Source organism: Physeter macrocephalus, chromosome 18 (genome assembly GCF_002837175.3).
Source record: "Physeter macrocephalus isolate SW-GA chromosome 18, ASM283717v5, whole genome shotgun sequence".
NCBI classification, from domain to species: Eukaryota; Metazoa; Chordata; class Mammalia; order Artiodactyla; family Physeteridae; genus Physeter; species Physeter macrocephalus.
In genome coordinates this window covers 37,241,142-37,261,707 of record NC_041231.1, presented here as the reverse complement: position 1 = coordinate 37,261,707, position 20,566 = coordinate 37,241,142, and the positions used below count along the sequence as shown (strand labels likewise).

At 41.8% G+C, this 20,566-nt stretch overlaps 1 protein-coding gene across 3 annotated transcripts in view; it reads right to left on the bottom strand.

The window, feature by feature from the left end:
- The window catches only part of ERC2 (ELKS/RAB6-interacting/CAST family member 2), a 991,464-nt gene extending 985,616 nt beyond the window's left edge, over window positions 1-5,848 (bottom strand). For all 3 annotated transcript variants that reach the window (XR_008615821.1, XM_024123747.2, XM_024123746.2), the window contains exon 1: window positions 5,719-5,848. The gene's annotated coding sequence lies outside the window, so the exon portion shown is untranslated. The remainder of the gene's footprint in view (window positions 1-5,718) is intronic.
- Window positions 5,849-20,566: the final 14,718 nt, after the last annotated feature.

Here is a 20,566-nt window from a genome sequence, read left to right as displayed (position 1 = left end):
AAAAAAAAAAAAAAAAAAAAAAAAAAAAAAAAGACATAGTGATGAATCCTAGATCTTGTGCAAATGCCTTAATCTGATTTTTGATGTTCTCACCTTTAAAAGAGGTATGACGGCATCTACTTTGAAAGGCTCTTGAGAAGGTATGCATCAGCGAGGATTATGTTTGATTACAAGTAACAAATAGTGGCTTACATTAAGGAGGTTATCTGTTTTAAGCAACAAGAAGTACGGGGGAAGGCAGTCTAGACTGGTACTATGGCTCAACAATGTCATCAAGACCAAGAGCCTTCCAGGTTCCAGCTTTGTCGTTTTTAATACACGGTCTTATCTTTGTTGTTGTAGTTCGCGGCTCCGCCTCAAGGCGTTGTGCCCATTTTCCCAGCAGCAAGAAGCAAAAACGGGTCAAATGCTGCTGGGGTATACCAGCCAAGTGTGTCCTCCTCACTGATCTTTAAGGAAGGCCCCCATCCAACAACATCCACTTGCATCATTATAAGACCTGAATTTCGTGGCCATTCACGTAAGGGAGTTTGGGAGCGTGAGATGCGCATATCCCCATCCCAAACAAAATTGGAGTTCTTTTAGTTAGAAAGGAGAGAATGAATACTGGATAGGCTATCAGCAATGTCTACCCCAATATTAAATTATATACTTTACGTAAAGTGCTAAGTAGAGTACATAGCACATAGTTAACTGCTCGACAAAAGTTAAGCTATAATTATTGCTATTATTATAATTATTATTGTTATTATTATTCACGTGTCTTACCCTCTAGCCAAATGGAATAACTCATTATAACCAGATGTGCTCCTTACACTTCTACTATATCCCCTGCTCTATCTGTATCTCTAAAACTGTCACTACTTCAAGGTCCAGGAAAATGCCATTTCATCCAAGAAGTCTTTCCTGACACCTACTCCTAATAAGTTCTATGGTAACAGGACTCACGTCAGACAAAAATTCTTGAGCTCCTCACTCCATTGAGCACAGTCCCTCAAACACAGTAGGTTCTAATAAATAGTGCCTTGATCATTTAAGTAATTCACGTATACACTCATGTATATATTCATACCTGCTTTTACAGTCAGTCCTCTAGAATCAAACATGGTATATTCCTGAAATGCAAAAGTAAAACACTAGGTTTATATTACACATTGTAGGAGTTCTGATTATAGTTCATCAAATATTCCCTCCCCAACTATGGGCAGAGTCTACTTTTACCCATGGATGTTGGGCTTCCCCATGTGACTTGGTATATCCAAAAACACTGTTAGTGGAAATGACATTAGCTTGTGCAACTTGGCAAGGCTCTTGAATACAGTGATCTGCCGTGATAAGAGCATGCTCCAAGTAGCTGCTACCCCTTCAGCCTGGGCCCCAAACACAGGTGGAGCAGACCAGAATCCAACTTACAGCCTATAGCAGAGCCACCACAAGAAGCCCAACCTAGATGAGCCAAATAGCAGTCAACCGACAGACTCATGAGGGTGAGAATAAATACCTGTTTTTTTGTTTTGTTTGTTTGTTTGTTTTTTAAGAAGATACCTCTTTTCTTTTTTTTTAATATTTATTTATTTATCTGGCTGTGCCGGGTCTTAGTTGCAGCACACGGGATCTTCATTGCAGCATGTGGGCTCTTTGTTGTGGGGCGCGGGCTTTTCTTTAGTTGTGGCGCGCTTTTCTCTAGTTGTGGTGCACAGGCTCCAGAATGTGAGGGCTCAGTAGTTAGTTGCCCCATGGCATATGGGATCTTAGTTCCCCAACCAGGGATCGAACCCACGTCCCCTGCATTGGAAGGTGGATTCTTAATCACTGGACCACCAGGGAAGTCCCAAGAATAAATACCTGTTGCTGTAAGTCCGGGAGTTTTGTTATGCAGCAAACGTTGACTAATTTATTTTTTACCATTTGATATAATTTCACATTTATTACATAATCATTCATTTTGTTCTTTTTCTTTTGGTAAGAAAGAACCAGTTAAAGCATCTCTGCCTGTGGTACACCTAATGATTTCTATCTTTGGATCAACCGTTTTAAATTTATGAGACCTACATTATCATTAATATCAATGCTTTTCTATTTTCCTTTTGTTCTACTATCTTCCTAAAATAAGGAAAATCACAATAAAGTATCAAGGAATAACATAAACATTGCTAAAACTGAACTGCTGGCTGGCAGGTAGGTCTCCCATATGACAACCAAAATGTTAACTTCTGAGCTGATAAAAGGTGTTAAAGCAAGTCCTAGTAAAACAAACGAAAATGTTGATTGTACAAAGTCTACCGCACCAAAATCAAAGACTATCTGTTGAAGTGAATTTGTGGACTCCAACACCATTCATCTAAACTCACTTTTCCAGATACCTGTTTTGGCCAACCATGACCACTGAATTTCATCAATGGGAAGAAGACACTGATAGGCTTAAGTCTGTGGTTTTTGTAACTTAATAAAGCAAGAGAGCAATATTGTTTTAATAGGGTAATTTTACATGAGGGCAAAGATGTACTTTTTAATGTTTGGATATTAAAATATTGGAAACAGTCTAAATATTCTTCAATAGAAGATGGGTTAAATAAATTACAGCACAAATATACAATTGAGTTGTATGCAACTAATTAAAAATTGTTTAGATCTGTGTTTATTGCTATAGAAAATTTGTCCCTGAAATATTATTGAATGAGAAAGCAGACTACCAAATAGTATGTTTAATATGGGCCCATTTATAACATTATTTTAAAATAATATGTGTTTCATAGAGAAATCTTTGCTAAAAAGCTAATGATGGTTTCTTTCTGGGCTGTGGCGTTTGGGTGCTCTTTACTTTCTTTAGACTTTTATGTATTCAAAGTTTTTATAATGAGCATGTATCACTTTTATTATCAGAAAACAATAAAGCTATTTTTATTTTGAAAAAAATAGGATAATTTTAAATATAATTATATTTAATCACTAAGGAAAAAGAATCTCTTTGTAAGTGGAAGAGAAAATAAAATTCCTATCCTTTAGCAAAAACAAAACAAGAAAACAAGCCAATTGGATGAAAAGAGCATGTATTCAACTAAGAGCTATTCAGAACTCCAAGTGGAAACTTAAGATATCAAGAAAAATGGAAGAGTGTGCATTCTATTCTGTTTTACCTTTTTTTAAGTCACCGTTAAGTTTGAAACCAAATTTCCTTTGGGCTAAAACTGACATATTGGAAATATATAATACACAAAATTACTTAAATTGCCTGTTGGTGGAGGCAACAGCTTTCAAAGTGACAAGGCAAATAGGACAGTGCAAAGACCATCAATATGGCAGTGGACTCTTAACAGAATAGACCCTATGTAAGCTGGAAGAGCCCACACTGCAGACTGGACACATGCAGACTGCACAACCAAAATTTGAATTCAAGGCCATGTCCAAGGTCATGGGCTCTGGGTCAGAGAAACCTGGGCTCAAGTTCTCCCTCTCACACTAAACTGTGGCAAGATACTTAATTCCTTTTAGTTTCCTCATCTATAATTTGAGGATAATAATAGTCCTACCTACCTCATAGGGGCTTTGCAGGGTTTAAAAAAGAAAATACATGTAAAGTACTCCCCAAAGTGCTAGCATATGCAATAACAATAATAATGATAATAGTAATAATACTACCTTGACAAACCTGTCTCCTACATGAAGACCAACCTAATCAGTGTACGCTGGCTCACAATCTGTTCATGAAATGCTGGATGAACAGCTTTATAGTCACATCCAGGTACAACTTCTATAAGGTGACAGCTCTCTGGTTCAACCAGTAATTTTTCCACTGAATTCAGGGACAAGAGTATTGAAAAATTAGCCTTTCACTAATAGAGAATTGAGAAGGATCTGCTCCTTCCGCCCACAATCCATCCACCCTTGAATATCTTGCTGGTGAAAGCCATGCTTCCATCACAATCCACACACCACCACCCCCAAACTGTGCAAAGCTTTCATTAAAGCACAGAAGCAGACCGACAAGATGGCTCACCTTAAAAGCAAATTCACCTTAAACGCAAACTCTTCTACCCTCCAGAAAGGATCTGGCTTGACCCCACTGCCACCTCCAAACTGACATCCAAACTGGAAGTGAAGAAGGCAGCCTTCACTTCCAGAAGTTGGGTTATACTGTCAAAAACTAAAAGAATCTATTCGTGGTAATCCAAATAAAGCATGCTTGCCTGCTTCAAAAATATCTTAAAAATCCACCCAACAGAGCCAAGAGCCAAGTACTGTATACTGAGAAACAATGTGACTTTACAAGGACAAGAGTGACCATAGGAGACAAAGTGCCACACCCTTTTCCAGATACCTCAAGAGTAAATGGTATCTCTTATAAAGGAGCCTGCAATTCTAGAGAAATAGGTGGACAATTCTAACCCCCAACACCCTCTCCCATTTCATTCTTTACACAGATTCATTTCATTTTCATTTTTAAGCCAACGGCCTGAGCATCCCCAACTACTACAACTTAAAAAAAGGGATGGGGGTGACAAATACAAGTCAAGCATACTTGCTTCTAAGCCCATTTTCGAAGAGTTTTCTTCTCGCTTGTCTGCCTCTCACAGCTGGAGCCTCATACCTGGTATAAACCAATGGTTAAGTAAAACCACTGATTTAAAAAGCCAACCAGGAAACTAACCCTGACAGTGGGAACTGCCCTCCTCTCTCGAGCATTGATTGGCTCTTGAGGTTCCAGCGGTCCCCATTCTTCCCACCTAAGTGGTAAGTGTGGCTGTCAATCACAGAGGGAGCTGACAATTCACCGCTCCGGGAGTAAACTGCCTTTCATCCAGCAAAGGCAGGTAGCCGCCTAAAATCGATCCTCTCGTAACAGAGCGGACCCTCCCTCTCGGGCAAGGAGAACAGAGACCCTTAAGTACAAAATAAATAAGGCAGGGCCGATCGTAGTTTACGAGCGCTGTTTTATTATCCCGCACCAAAGCAGCCCTTAATCTTCACTGTCCTAAGATGATCTTTCAAAGGCTCCGACAGTAATAAAAAATAAATAAAATGAATAGGTACAACCCTATAAGTATCCCTTTTCTTGTATAATTCGGAGATGGGAAAGGCGAGGGAAGGAATGTCGTTCAGTTTAATTTCACATCGTATTCATTTGCATATACCACCACCCTCTACCCCTCCCCAATAAATCCGCTTCATGTTCTCTGACACGGTTTTGTTTGTTTGTTTGTTTGTTTGAAACCGCTGCCCTCGGAGCCCACCGAAGCAGCTAGGTACCCCACCCCCTAGTCTGAGGCTCCACCTTTCTCTACTTTGTTCTGCTTGGGAATTCCCTGAGACCCTTGCCCCTGCCAACACCCCACCCTTCAAGGCAAGAGGGGGAAAGCCAGGCGAAAGAGGGGGGAGATGGAAAGAAGAAAGGCAATATCAATGAGGGCGGCTGCCGGAGAGGGACTGCGGGAGGTGGCCCGGGCCGCCGGGGCGAGCGAGCGGCCCCCGCGCGCCAGAGGAAGCCGTGCACTTGTTCCAATCCGGGGGTTTCTACATCGAGACAAATCCGCCCTTAGGCCGCCCCATCCTTTCCCCCTCCCCAGCAAGCCCTGGTGGAAGCGGGTGGTTCACCCCTCGGCTCCCCCCGATAACGCATTGCAGCTCCCCACGAGTGAGGGGGACCCGGCACGAGGGATGCCCGGGCACGGGCGCCCCGAGGGAGCCGGGCGCCCAGCGGCCCCGGCGTCGACGTCTCACCTTTCCGATGCTCGCCCCGGGGCCGTCCCACATGGATTTTTACAACCTCTTGTCGCCTTGGCCCCGGGCGGCCGGGAGGAGCCGGAGCCGGCACCGGAGCCGAAGCCCGAGAGAGCAGGAGCGGGAGGAGGAGGAGGAGCAGGGAGGGGAGGCGGGGGAGGGAAGGAGGAAAGGCGCCGTTCTGAGGGCCGAGGCCGGGCGCCGGGCCGGGCGGGGCCGACGGCCGAGGGGGCGGCACCCGCCGCAGTCTCGAGACTCGCGCTCGCTCGGGCGCTGCCAGAACTGCGCTCCGCCGGGCCCCCCGCCCGGCCGCTCGGCGCGCTCACTCTCTCGCCGCTGCCCTGACTCACATTCCCAGCATTCCCGAGGAGCTGCTGTGGGGGGGCCGGGGCTGGGACGCGGCCACCTCCGCGGGGGGCAGCAGAGAGCGCCCGGCCCGGGCAGGGTGCAGGCGCGGGGGTCTTCGTAACGCCTCCTCTCAGGAGGCCGCTGTCTCGGAGCATCTCGTCTCCATCTCCTGTCCCCGACGCCACTTCCCGGCTACCCGCCTCCAAAAGCTGCCAGGCACTCCGGGGATTAGTTAGGTGGCTTCAGCGACAGGGACAGGGATGACACTTGGTGGAGGGGGTGCAACTATCTTTCAAGTTAAGCTTTAGAGCGGGGGTCGAGGTTCCCTTACCCTGGCACCCTCCCATTAATTTTATCTTCTTTAGGAGGGTGAAGGGATTTCAAAAGACTTTTACTTTCTTGTTCCTCCGAAGGAAAAAGAGAATGGAAGATGAAGAAGGGAGCAAGAAAATAATACCATCATCATCATCATCATAGTTGCCATCATTCATTAGGTGCCTCATCTGTGCCCAGCATAGTGTGTGCATCGTCCTATTTAAGGTAGAAAGATGGTGTCAGTTCATTCACACACACACAAATACACCTCAAGATAATGTGCATGAGGAGTTGGACGGGTTTTGCATTGGAAAAAGCTCCCACCCAGCAAGTCTGGAGCCCCCGCTGCTACCATTGTCTATTAGGGGACTCCAAACGTCAAGGGAATCTCCAGATTTGGTCTCTTTCACTGAGTAGTCAGTTTGCAGGACTAGAGCAGTGATTTCCTTCCTGTCCTGATGAGTCTTATAGGAAGCTTAGACAAATAAAGCAAATCCAGCCTTGGGATGTCTGGGTAAGCAGAGGTAAATGGAATCATCCAAGACCAGGGATGACTCCTTTTTTCCTCCCCTGGTTGGAATTCAAATATTAAATGAAGGAAGTTGCCCCTGAAAGAGGAGGATGCCTTCCTTTTCCAGCCCAAATGCCCTATTCCTTAAACCTTCCTTTTACACCTCTGGTATTTAAGGTTTTTCACAGACCCGTAGACCCTGAGGCCTCTTTGCCCTCATCCTCTTCTTTCTCTCAGTCACCAAGAAATCAGCACTCATTCTGTTGACCTGGATGCTCTGTGGGCAAAAGCAAACTACACCTGTTGTGCTTAGTTTCCCATGTACCTTTCCCTCAACTGAAAAGGCTTGTTATATATATTAAAAGCCTTGGGCTTCCCTGGTGGCGCAGTGGTTGAGAATCCGCCTGCCGATGCAGGGGACACGGGTTCGTGCCCCGGTCCGGGAAGATCCAACATGCCGCGGAGCGGCTGGGACCGTGAGCCATGGCCGCTGAGCCTGTGCGTCTGGAGCCTGTGCTCCGCAACGGGAGAGGCCACAACAGTGAGAGGCCCACGTACCACAAAAAAAAAAAAAAAAGCCTTTGAGAAGTGCTACAATCCCATGTCTTTTGAAATGTGACCAACGTTTTGTTGAGTACCTTGTAAGTGTAGCACTTACATTTTCTCAACTACTCTCACAAAAACTCTGTAAGATGTTTCTATCTTTCAGAAAAGTCAGATAACATACCCAGCTAAAAATGTATTTAAATTTATGCCTAAGGCTCACTATTCTTGGGCACCCCATCTCTTTTCCTTTGATCCTTGGGTTCTAAATAGGAATCCTTGGACTCCATGGGGACAATTTCTTATTTATATGCCTACGTACGTTTTTCCTCCAGAGAGAAGATCTATGGTTCTCAACAGAATTCTTTCACATTGGGTCCTTGAAAAAGTAAAGAATAATTGTTTTAAATAGAAAGCAACTTTATATAGTAGAACAAGGACTGGAAGCTTTAGGGATCTTAAATAAGTCATCTTTACCCTCTTGAGACTTAGTTTTCTTACCTGAAAAATTAAAAAGCTGAACTAAAGGATCTTAAGATTCCTTCTAGAGCCAACGTTCTCTAACTTTATGTTTAAATATGTATATAAACGCATACAGTGTTCAAAATGCTTACAAGTAGCCCTTGAGGGCTAGGGATAGAAAATTATAAAATGTGTTATGTTTTACAAAACCTGTTACGTGGCTCCAAGTTTTTTGTTGGTTTTTGTTTTGTTTTGCTTTGCTTTGCTTGGTTGTTTTTTTACATATTTCTTCATCATGGTGATCCCTTCCAGAAAGTCAGAGAGAGCACACTTTGTGCAGGTATTTTTTTCTCACATATTCATGCATTCATTTCCTCAACAAATACTTACTGAGTATCCACTCTGTACTAATTCCTGCAGGTTCAGAGCCTCTGCCCTCAAGGACTGCACAGTGTAGTAAGGGAGACCCGAAAACAGGCCATTACAATACCACTTAGAAGGGACAAAGCTCTGGGAACTGTAGGAGCATGAAGGAAGGACAGCCAACTTTTTACCTTGGGGTTCAGAAAATACTTCCCAAGAGAATGTCATAAAATTTGCTTGCCACATCCAGCTTTCCTGCTCTATCCTGTGCTCAGTCCATAGCAGCAGCCTGCATACTCTGTGAGCCCCACCAGAGATCAGATCTTTGTTGGACACTTGCACCTGGGTGGGCTATCACAGGATATCTCCACAGTATTTGAAACTGTGCCATGAGAATGAGTCAGCCAGCTGTTACTGAATGGTGAGCTGGTAGACCATGGTGGCCCAAATCAGAACCATGGCACCCAAAACAATGAAGCCAAAGATCATGGGGAAGTGAGCTCTAAGACCTTTGCCAAGGAAGCTGGTCTGCGGAGAGGAGAATAGGGAGCCATATAGACAGAAACCGAGATTCCTAAAGGCCTAAAAGACTTGAATAGCTAGCTGTTTACTTGATATCCCCAGAGTGGGTATCTAACTAGCATCCCAAGCTTGATTTGTCCTAAACAAGACTCTGCATTTTTATGTACCAAGCCTCTTCTCTCCCAAGGTTGCCCATCAGATTAATGACACCACCATTTAACCAGCTACTCAGGTCCAAACCTAGGAGCAGCTCTGATTTCTCCTTTTGCTGATTTCATAGCCACCCCATCAGCCAGTTTTGTCAGCTCTACCCAGGGCCATATCAGAATCTGAAGCAAAAGGAAAACTCTGTATATGTAACCCAGAATAGTCGTTCACCACATGAAGAATCTAGTTAGATGAGAAACAAAATCCCTAAACAACCCAACAATTATCTGTCCTTCTTAGGCAGGAGGTAATTTGTACATATCCCTTAACAAGGTAGATTTTAGTTGAAGAGGAACATCATTGGGCTGCCACAAAAGAAAAAAAAGGCCCAATCACCTGACCCTTAGGAAGCCAACCTATTGGCTCAGCTAAGCGAATATGAGCCAAGTCTCTTTGCCAAAAATGTTTTAAGTGCTTGGTAGCCCTAAGCATCATAGCAAACATATCAAAACCCAGCACCATCAAAATATGTATCCTTTTTCCTGTAGAAATTTTTGAACGTTTTCTTTAATTTTGCTTTTAAATTTATTTGACTAATTTGTTTTATCCACTTGTGGCTATGCTTTGTCTATAATCATCAAGCATACTCAAGAATTATTTAGATGAGAAGAAAATCTAACCTACAATTGTTTTCAAATGAAATGAAATGTTTGTAAATATGAAAAGCCATAAAGCTACATTGTGTAGGTATTTATAATTAAACAACTATTAATTCCTCATTTACAGTTTTCTGTATATCTGTAATGTCAAGGCATGTAAGTCTTTCAGGGGCTTGTAAAAAATGTTGATTAAATGTCCAAATTACATCCATTTATTTAGATCCTTGGTTTCCAGTAACTTTCCATTTCTATGATTCTGGCTAGTCATGAAGTCTGGCCACCTTTGCTGTCCTTGGTTTCCATGAGAGGCCCCCATGTCCTTCCAATAGACACATACCTTGCTTTTTTCTGTCTCAGGTAGCCTGAGCGAGTTTCTTTTCTTTGAAGACACAAGTTCTCCCTGAATTGGAAAACCATCTTCCTAGTGCTTAGACAAAGCCCTTCACTCCAGTCCACTAGAATCCAGTGGCCAAATCTGGCCCAGTGACCAAATCTGGCCCAGTGACCAGATTCCCCAAAGAAAACAAACCTTGGGGAAACCTCATAAGTAGACATTATTACAGTCATTGGGGATTCCTCACTCTGCTTCTGAGAAGATGTGGCAGATGGCCATGCTGAGGCCTAAGCCTGGGCTGTGTCTGTTTCTATATGGTATTTTCCATGAGCTACTGCCCATCCCTTAGGCCTCCTCTTCCTGCAGTATTCCCTGACTTGGCTATTTAAAGGTAGTTCATTAGCACATTTTAAATTATGCTAAAAGCTGTAAAATTAAAAGGACTTTTAACCATGCCCATTTTTCAAGAACAATTTCAAGGTAGAAAAGGCCCCTTAGAAGCCCCTAAGGAGAGGAATAACTACAGATGCAGGTTTTAAAAATTTCAGAATGCTACAGGTTTATATATTCTTTTGGCCTTACCCAAACCCTGGTTCCTTAGACTTGGGCTTTTTGCTACTAAAGCAGTTACATTCAAATACCACTGTGTTTTTCCTTCTAAAAAGCTAAAGGCATTCTGGAGAGTAAAGCTATTCTAGAACCCATGAACAGTTCTTACCTTGAATCCTGTCTGCGCTTCCATCCATGCAGATGCTGAAAGGACGCAACAAAAATTTTAAGCAAGCTAATGATGGGATCCATTAAGTGAGAGAAAAATAACAAAATTGGGTGGAGGGTGTTGCAACATGAAAGATGTTTGAAATATCCATAACATAACAAAACCAACCTTTTTTCTGTTTTCCTCCTTAGTGGCAAAAATTCAGCATTTAATAGTTGTAACATTGTCAGGAGTTTTAAATGAATCTGTGAAACTCCATGCTAAATAGACAGGACTAGGGTGAGGCAGGTGAGGCTCTAACCTTGGATGCAAACTTTAAGGAGACACCAAAATCTCAGTAATCAATAAAATATAATATTTTTGAAATGGAAATCAGCAAACTACAGCCCATGGGCTGGCTGATTGTTTCGGTAAGTAAAGTTTCATTGGAAATTCTGAGGAACAAAGAAAACAAAGAGGAAAAAAGGGTCTGGAGCTTCAATTATAGGAATTTTATACCCTAGGGTTCCAAACAAGAATTTCTTATACTAGAGCTTTTAGCTAACACCCAACTTTCTGGTGTTCCAGTGCTGCTGAAAACGCCTGCATCCATCTTTACAGTCCAGTGTCTCTCTGAGCAGGAGAAAAACATTTGCCCAAGGGGTGGATTCTTGTGAGAGAAAGGGTAACAAGCCACCGGAAATGTTTCTTGGAGCAAAAACAGTCTTGTTTACCCAACTTGACCAAGGATCTTGAAGGTCTATAAAATACCTGATTTAGGCTACATATTTGAAAAGTCACTGAGATAAATGTCTGAATAAACACACTGAGTACTCCATAAATATCAGCCATTTTTTAGTAATAGGAGAATTGTTAATGTAAATTTGAAGAGTGGAATCACAGTTGTACTACAAAGATAAAAGTGATGGGCCCATTAATCATCCTGCCTCAGGACAGAGGCCAATGCTAGATAAAGGTAGAACAGGGCTAGGACCCAGAAAACAGGAGAGGGTGTTGGCTTTCCTTCCAAGCATTAAGTATATATCCTACCACCTACAAAAGTGGCTCAGATTACTGAATGTTCTACCACCAAGCAACTCTTATAGACTGTACAAAGGTTCATAACTTATGTTGCCAAAAATTCATGCATTTCTTGAAACAGGCTTTGGATCAGCTCTGAGAAAGAGTTCTTTTCCAAACAAAAGGCTTAACTACACAATTAAATGAAAGGGAACTAATATGCTTGGAGGAGAATAATGAAAGAAAACAAGTTATTTTAAATGATTAAAAATATATACCAAATTGACAACAGCTTTAGAATGATGCTCCTGGGTTTGATTAATGAGATACATTATCAGCTGAATAAACAAGAGCTTACTAGTTAAGGACCTTCTTTTACTTAACCTTCTAATGAAAAAAAATTTTTTAATTTTAACTTACAAAAGTAAGAGGAACTGGTTATAAAATAAAATTCAAACATTCCAGAAGAGGTTAAAATCTGCTCTAAAAACAGCCAACCACTTTTAACAGCCTGGTGTATATTCCCTTGGATTTTTTGAATGCATATTTTAACAAAAATTGGGCCCAATTATGGTTTTTGACTTTCAGTATCCTTTATCTCCTCCTTCTAGCTTTAGACCTCATTCTTCTGGCTTCAGAAATTGTCACATCATCTTCCCTCCTTGGCCACAGTGGTTGCTCCAAGGGCTAGACATGTGGCCACAGTCAGACCAATCAGAATCCTGTCCTGGGATTTTTTTCAACTAGAGCTCTGCTCTTCTCTAGTCAAGGAACTATAAGGACATAATAACAGAGTTAGCAACATCCATGGCTCCACTGCCATGGAAAAGCTTCTCCGTAGTTGTCTACCACTTGTAACCAAGTGAGTCCTAATATACATACTCTTCTGCAATTTGATTTTGTTCAGCTAAAATTGTGTACATCATGGACAGTTTCCGTGTCAGTGCACATCTCCCTCTTCCCTTTCAATAGCTGAATAATAGTCCATTGTATGGATGAATGTTTATGACCTTTTTCTAGAGCCAGGAACATAAGAAGGTTTTAAAAGTGATAAACACAGAAAATTATGTTCAGATGGAAGAGCTGCAGCCACATCACAAGTGATGATGATTGTTATATAAATAAGAGACCAGCACTAATAAAGTTTAAGTAGCACTTATTCCCCAACCACCCATGCAGTACTCATCAGACCTGTGGTAGCGAGAATACTTTGTGGCATTTCATATCACCTCTGCCAGGGACTTCCCTGGTGGTCCAGTGGTTAAGAATATGCCTTTCAATGCAGGGGACACATGTTCGATCCCTGGTTAGGGAACTAAGATCCCACATGCAGCAGGGCAACTAACTGAGCCTGCACACTTCGGAGCCTGCGTACCACAACTAGAGAGAAGCCTATGCACCACAGTGAAAGATCCTGAGTGCCACAACTAAGACCTGACAAAGCCAAAAAATAAATTAATTAAATTAAATTAATAAATTAAAAAATAATAATAATATCACCTCTGCTAGATGACTAAAGACTATGCATGCATCCTGGTTTCTCCACTACACCTAGTAGTAAACTTGAACCCACCATTCATTTAAAGGGTCTTTAAACCTCTGTTAGAGGAACATTTTAAGGGAAGTTGAGAGGAGGCTATGTTTGCATTAGTTGTTGAGGCCTGGAACCATAAGTACAATTACTATTCAGTTTGAATGTCTAAAGATCTGATGCCCAACTTTTGCATCGTGCGGTTTCCAAGACATGGAACAACTGTAATAAAGAGTTAGACTTGGGCTTTGTGGTCCCACAATGATAGAGTCATGCCAGTCCCTCCCTTTATGACCCTGTGTGGTCTTGGGCAATTTATTTAACCCCATTCAGCCTGTTTCCTCAAGAGAAAAAAAAAGGGTGGGTTGATTCATTGTACTTGCCTCACAAGTAATTTGAGAATATTAAATAAGAAATTGTATGGAAAGTTCCTAGGACTGTGCTGGGCCCATAGTAAATGCTCAATAAATAGAAACTAACATCATTTTCTTCATGAGATACAGTAAATTCAGTTGTCTGGGCTGTATGCTGTTTCCACTTTCCAAGTTTCTCAACTGCCAGGGTAACTTTTAAAAACTGTTCTTTTTAAAGTTTCAGAACACACATAAAAACTGGGTGCTAGCCAGGATACAGTTGGAATCAAAACAATCCTAAAAATAAGAAAAAGATGCATGACTTTTTAAATGTTGGATTTCTTTTTAAAAGCAAATTTATACTGTGAGTAAAGATCAGAATTCATTCTTTCTGTGACCTCATTCAAAAACGAAGTTTATTGAAACATGATGCATGTCAGATGTTGTTTAGAGTGGCACGTGCCCTTCTCATTACATGTGAACATACGCAGCACGTCTGGGGTTTTTTCTAGCAGGTGTTTCAGGCTGAAGAAGGAAGACGAGTCCTACATTTGACTACAACACCCATAGCACTCAGGCTTTCCCTGGTTTATGTTCTGCAAAGTACAAAAAGGATAATTTTCTAGAGCCTTAAAGCAAATAGTTTGTGAAATAGAATTCAAAAACCTTTCCCTTAATGGTTTTGAGGTCTCAGGAATTCAGACTAATATTCACAGAAAATCCACAGTGGGAAATACTGCAACCTGATTTGGGATCCAATTTAATACATTCCAAGAAATGGGCTCCTTCTTGCCATTTCTACTGCTTAACACCCTCCTTTCCCACCACTCCACTTAGTTAACTTCTATTCCGCTTTCAGCCTCAACTCAAATGGCACTTCTTCCAGAAGTTCTCCCTGAGCCCTCTGTTAGGTGCCCTTGCTATCAAATCTCACTACCCCCTGCACTTCTTTTTTATGGCTCTTATCATGACTATAATGGAATAACTGATGATTCATGGTGTCGGTGCTGTCCACTCAACAGTATGTTTCAGTTCTATCAGGAATAAGACCACTTCTAGTGTGTTGGCCCCAATGTCAGGACCACTGTCATGATATAATAGATACCTGTTGAAAGTATGAGAAAAAAAATCTTTTATTCTATGAATTTCAACTCAGAGTGGAAACTCAAAGGGTAGATAATTTTCTAAGAAGACTTCCTTATGTAGATCAAAAGAATGCCTTTATTCCATGTAACAAAAAAACCCCACAAAACTATAGCATTTGATGTCATATCCATAGTCTATGAAATTAATTGGTTATCAGTTTCAGGAAAGAAAGTGATCATTATAACAATTAGCACTAATTGCATGTGTAACTGGCTAGGTCCAAAAAAGTGACTGAAAGAGACTTAGATAAGAGGGGTTCAGAAGCCATAGCTTACCTCCCTGCACAGACACACTTGAAAGTGAGGGTTCTAGACAAAAGCCAAAGTACTAGCAGGTCACTGATGCTGCTGTCCACCTTCTCAAAGCACCTGCGACGTTAGGTTTTAGCACAACATAGAATAGAAAAGAAACCTGAGACAGCTTCTCCTTCCCAGAGCCAGCTAGCCTCTGCTTGGATCCTTTCTGTGAGAGAGGACTCACTTATACCACAGGGCTGTCCATCCCATTATCAAATGGTTCAAAGGGTTAGGTCATTTCTTCCTATATTAAGACCAAAGCATGTCTAACTCTAATTCTACCCATCAAAACCAGAATAAGTGGATGTGTGAATAAATTAATATTTACTAATTCTGCAACCCAAATGAGGCTTACTGCTCTATTTTAAAATACAGTAAACTTCTAGTTTTCTTCATTCTGTGTGTGAATTGTGAGCAAGCATGCGTAAGTGTATATGTGAGTGTATGCATGTGTGTGCAGGTATATGTGTTTAATATAACTGTATTTTGCCACATCAACATAAATGGTAGTGGGTTTATACGTTTCTGGAGGCTTACTCCACTGTAGTTATTTTTATAACCATCTTTGTTAATTCTCAAAGCCATTAAAAATCAAAATGCTTAAATAAAGTAAACTTAATTATGGACTAAACCCATAGATCTGCCTCATCTTTAATATAAGACAAAGGATGGAAAAGAATCAAATGTTTTCTCTGTTTTGCCAAAGCCCAAAACCTTTCTTCTTTGGGCAAGGAAATACACACCATAAGGAGTAATTCTTTTATTGCTTCTAATTAGAATAAATGCCCAATACATCCTGGGTCTCCAGGAACATGACTAACACTTGCCTCACCTTGCAATGACTGCAGAGGAAGCGTGGGCGAGGGTGTGAAAATGGTGGGTATCGCCTCAACACTGCTTCCTCCTCTAACCTTACAGTTGAAATCAGGCATCCACTAATATCAGTGAGCCTAGAGGCTCTTTCCAACAAGTGTGTGAGAATATTAGGGAAGCTCAGATATTGAATCATTCCTGAAACAGACTTTGGGGAAAAGTAGCTTAGTGATTAGGAAACCATGGCTTTGGAGACCAAGAGACCCCCAAATTCCACCCAAGTTCTACCTCTAGCTAAGCCAGGTAACCCTGGCCAGCTTACTTAACCACTCAGTAGAATGAGGATAACACCTCACATGGTTGTGATGAGGATTCCATGAGCTGCTCTTATGCACAGCCTGGCATAAAGTAAATAAATACTCAGAAGTATTAGCTACACAGATACCCAGGATGATCCCCACACATTGATTTAATCATCGACAGTGGGGCACCTACATGTTCAAGAAGCCCCCCAACAGATAAATCTAACATATAGCCAGGATTGAGAACGCTTGGTACAGTTTTGAACTAAACACCGACCAAGACTGGGAGAGGGACACCTACTATACATGACTGAGCTCTAGTGGCAAGTCAATTACATGCTTCAGAAGGAGGAAGAATGAATCTTACCTAAGGAACTTCAGGATTTGCCTGAGAATTTGGAGGCATTTGTTGGGGGGTTACTGAGACAGAGAGGAAGAGGATTATACAAGTCTTGGTCAAAGACTGAGCTAGATGAGGACAGCTTGGAGTCTGTTTCAGATATTGGTGATGATGTCCACCCACTACCTCAGGAAGTCCTGTCTGAGTTCTGTGCAGAGGGAGCCTCTAACCAGAAGTGATGGAGTCACTTCCACTGGGTACGTTTCTGAGAGACCAGGGGGTTGAGAAGCTTATTCAAGGTCCAGATGACAAAGGACAACACTAACAATAATAATGGTAACAGCAACCACCCTTAATATACACACTTGTGGGGCTTCCCTGGTGGTGCAGTGGTTAAGAATCCACCTGCCAATGCAGGGGACACGGGTTCGAGCCCTCGTCCAGGAAGATCCCACATGCCGCGGAGCAACTAAGCCCGTGAGCCACAACTACTGAGCCTGCGCTCTAGAGCCCTCGAGCTACAACTACTGAAGCCCGTGCTCTGCAGCAAGAGAAGCTACCACAATGAGAAGCCCCCACGCGCAGCAATGAAGACCCAAGACAGCCTAAAATAAATAAATTTTTTAAAAAAAGAAAAAAATATATACACAATTGTGCCAAACACTTTACATGCTTGTAAACAATAGCAATAGCTGATATCCATTGAGTGCTTACTGCCTATCAGGCACTAGTCTAACAGCTTTATAGGCTTAGTTTCATTTAACCTTCAGAGCAACCCTCTGAAACAGCTACCATTCCACTATAAGAGAAAAGGGAAGCTCAGAGAGGTCAAGGGACTCACCCAACCTCCCACAGCTAGTAAGGTCAGGCTCTAACTGTGTCGTCTGCCTCCCAAGTCCAAGCTCCTGACCAACTGCTAGACAACGAAGACTCCCACCATCTGACACATTCTCTACAACTCCATACTCATCCTAGCCTTCAAATAAGCAACTGCCTCTCGGAAGGTGCTGCCCACACAGCTGCAGGACATAAATTTGTACCAACCTCCTGGGAGTGGGCTGTGGTTGGGTGTTCCAATTTTAATTGTCAACAGTGGTGCCCAAGCAGTTCTGGCCAGTCTACTTTGTCTGAGAACAGGCAACTGGTGGTGTGTCAAAGCAAATGCTATAAAACACTTAAAGGCCGGGGGTGGGGAGAAGAAGTAGTCTCAGGTGGGAACAAAGGTTAAAAGGCACATCTCTTCATGAGACCAGCTTCTAAAACATAAAGCGACATTCGAACCTCAGCTTCTGGACGGTGGAAACTTTTCCCAGGTTATCAACAATAAGTGTGATATGTTTTTGAGTATCTCTGTGGTCTTCCTTGTCTCAATACATTGTTCTGAGAAAGTGCATAATGAAAAGTAGCCCTATTCACAGCACCTTCACCTCAAGGGCCCGAAGCACTTAGATGTCAGAAGTAAACCAGAGAGGACAATGAGATTTCTGGCTTGTCTCTGCCTTCAAGACTTGCTTTTTGACATTAGGTAAGGAACTGTACCACAAGGAATTCATTAGAGGAAGCAGAAAACAGGATGGCTGACCCTTTCACACTGGCCGTCCACAGAAGAAGACCCAAAGATAAACAAATAAGGCTTAATTCTATCGCTGGGTTTCATTATGGTCTGAGGCTGTCCCCTGTTGTAGAACATGTCCCTTGTGGCATTTACAAGCCACTACAAGTTGACATTAATGATTGCTGGTAATACATTTTAGCTTTCCATTTATTTGACTTATCATCCTCCTTACAGCCCTTTGAGAAACAGTGCTGCTTTTATCCCCATTGACATATAAGGAAACTGAGGCACAGGGCTTGCCTAGTTTTACATGGATAGGAGTAGAATTATGACCTCTGACCTCTCCAGTAAATTCATAGCCAACCATGCTTATACAGAGATTAACTTAGAGCTCCTTCTTGAACACTCTTTGAAAGCAGGTGGAATATGAGCCTTAAGTAAATAAAGATGCATGAGAAAGCTATAGAGTCAGGGAAGGGGACGATTAAACACGGGAGGACTCTTGGGCTGCACTTGGAGGACTCACCGCTCATTGACCACTTGCTGTGCACCAGGCACTGGACCCAAAGCTTGGCATACATACATGTCCTCATTTAGCACTCACCACCATCCTGGGAGGTGGGATGTAGTAGTCTCCATTTGCAAGATGAGGGACCATACCCCACACAGTAACTCTCCCCACATCTGGGCATTCTTCACACCAAAGCCATTATTGCTCCTCAAAACACCATGCTGCCACCTGTAACTACTGGAATGGGGAAAGGAAAGGCACTTCTTAAAAGTAATTCAGTGGTCTAAACCTTAAAAGTACATTATTTTAAGATTCTGCATGCCAAAAAGAAAAATCAGGCAAATGTTTTTAAGGAACATTTCAATTATTTCTACATTTCCCATTGCTATATATAGCACAGTGGAGGGGTTAAGCAGTCTGGCTGACTTTGAAGCAGGAGAACCTTTCTAAGCCTTGGTTTCCTCATCAGTAAAATAGAGATAATATTAAACACCTCATAATGCTGTGAGAATTCAATGATATAATATATAAAGCATTTAGCACAGTTTGTGTTAGGTAGTGGGTACTCAATGAAAGACAGCTGCTATCACATCATAGTAATATAATGATATTGCTAATAATAAGTAGGAGAGAAGTAACTGTAATAAGCAAAATATTCTGAATTTCAGATTGTAACTTTTTATTTTCTTCTTTGCAAGTAATCATTTCTCATTGATGGGTGTTTTGTTGGTATTTTTTCCTAGAAGCTTAGATTTGTGACTTTGGTGGGGAGGGTTCAGGAGTCATTATATGGTGATATCAGGCTGCTTCTTCTTGGAAAACAGAAAGCCATGATAGCACCAACAGCAACATAGAAAGACATGACTTATTAGCTTCTTTCTTATTGCAAGACCAGCAATACAGATGCACCAAGAGAGGACCATGCAGGAGGTGCCAGGTTTTCTTCATTTAAGAAAATGATGTTGGAGCATCCACCAACTGGAATACAAAGTTGCACTGGGGATGGCCTTTCTTGTTTAAGTGAGGAACAACGGTGGGCAGTGCCAGGAGCATCCCAAGCACCCTTAGGTGCATCCCCTAAGCACCCTCACTACTTGGGAAGAAACAGCAGCAGCTCCAGCTGGCTGGCTCCCTATTAAGGCTCAGTGCTGTTGGAAATGTCCTGAATCCCCAGGACTTGCTGATATCGTTCAAGAAACAAGACAGAAAAGCTCTGCAAGCCTACGTCCAGGTACATCAATGTTTGTAAATGTTAACTTGTCTGTGGACATATGTCTTGTACAGGTTTGAGATCTCATTTTCATACTTATTATCTTCATGACTTCAGGGAAGTTCTTGCCCTATCTGAGCCTTGGTCTTCTTATCTGTAAATTGGTTATAATAATAGTAAACCCTTAGTTTTAGTAAATTCCTTAGTTTTCCTTGTGAACTTGGAGCAAACTAGAAATAAGAAGTCAATCCTTAAGTGATTATAGTTCAATTGATAGCATATTAGCATTGATGGTAAGTTGGAATCCACATGGAAGAATAGAAATAAAAATACAAGCAAGTATTATGAGAGATAACCTAATAAAATAAATCATGTATTAACACATCAGAGAACTTGAGTTACCCTGGTATAGATATTTATAAAGTTGGATTATGAGTACAGTATATGTTGGAAAACAGGACAAATTACCACATAGGCTCAAGTTGGAAAACAGAACAAATTATTGCATAGGCTCAAGTTACTGAGAAGAATCAGCCACTGAAAACAGCAATAGTTGAATGTGTATTTTGGCTTATAAAACAGTGACACTGAAATCTCTTTCTCAAGTGCCTATCAAGCAGGAACACTGTTTCTCACTGTGTGGAAATCAGTGAAGACCACCCAAATGAAAACAAGCAGAAGGTGTTTATTCAGAGTTTGCTACAGCAAGGGAATCAGCCACCATCACCTGTGTTTGGCAGTCTCTAAGGCAGGCATTAGAGAAGGAAAGGCTTATGATGTGTAAAAAAAAAAAGAAAAAAAAGGCTTCAGATGCCCTAATTGGAGCTAATTCTGAATATTAAAGCTGTGATCATTAAAAAAAAAAAGCTG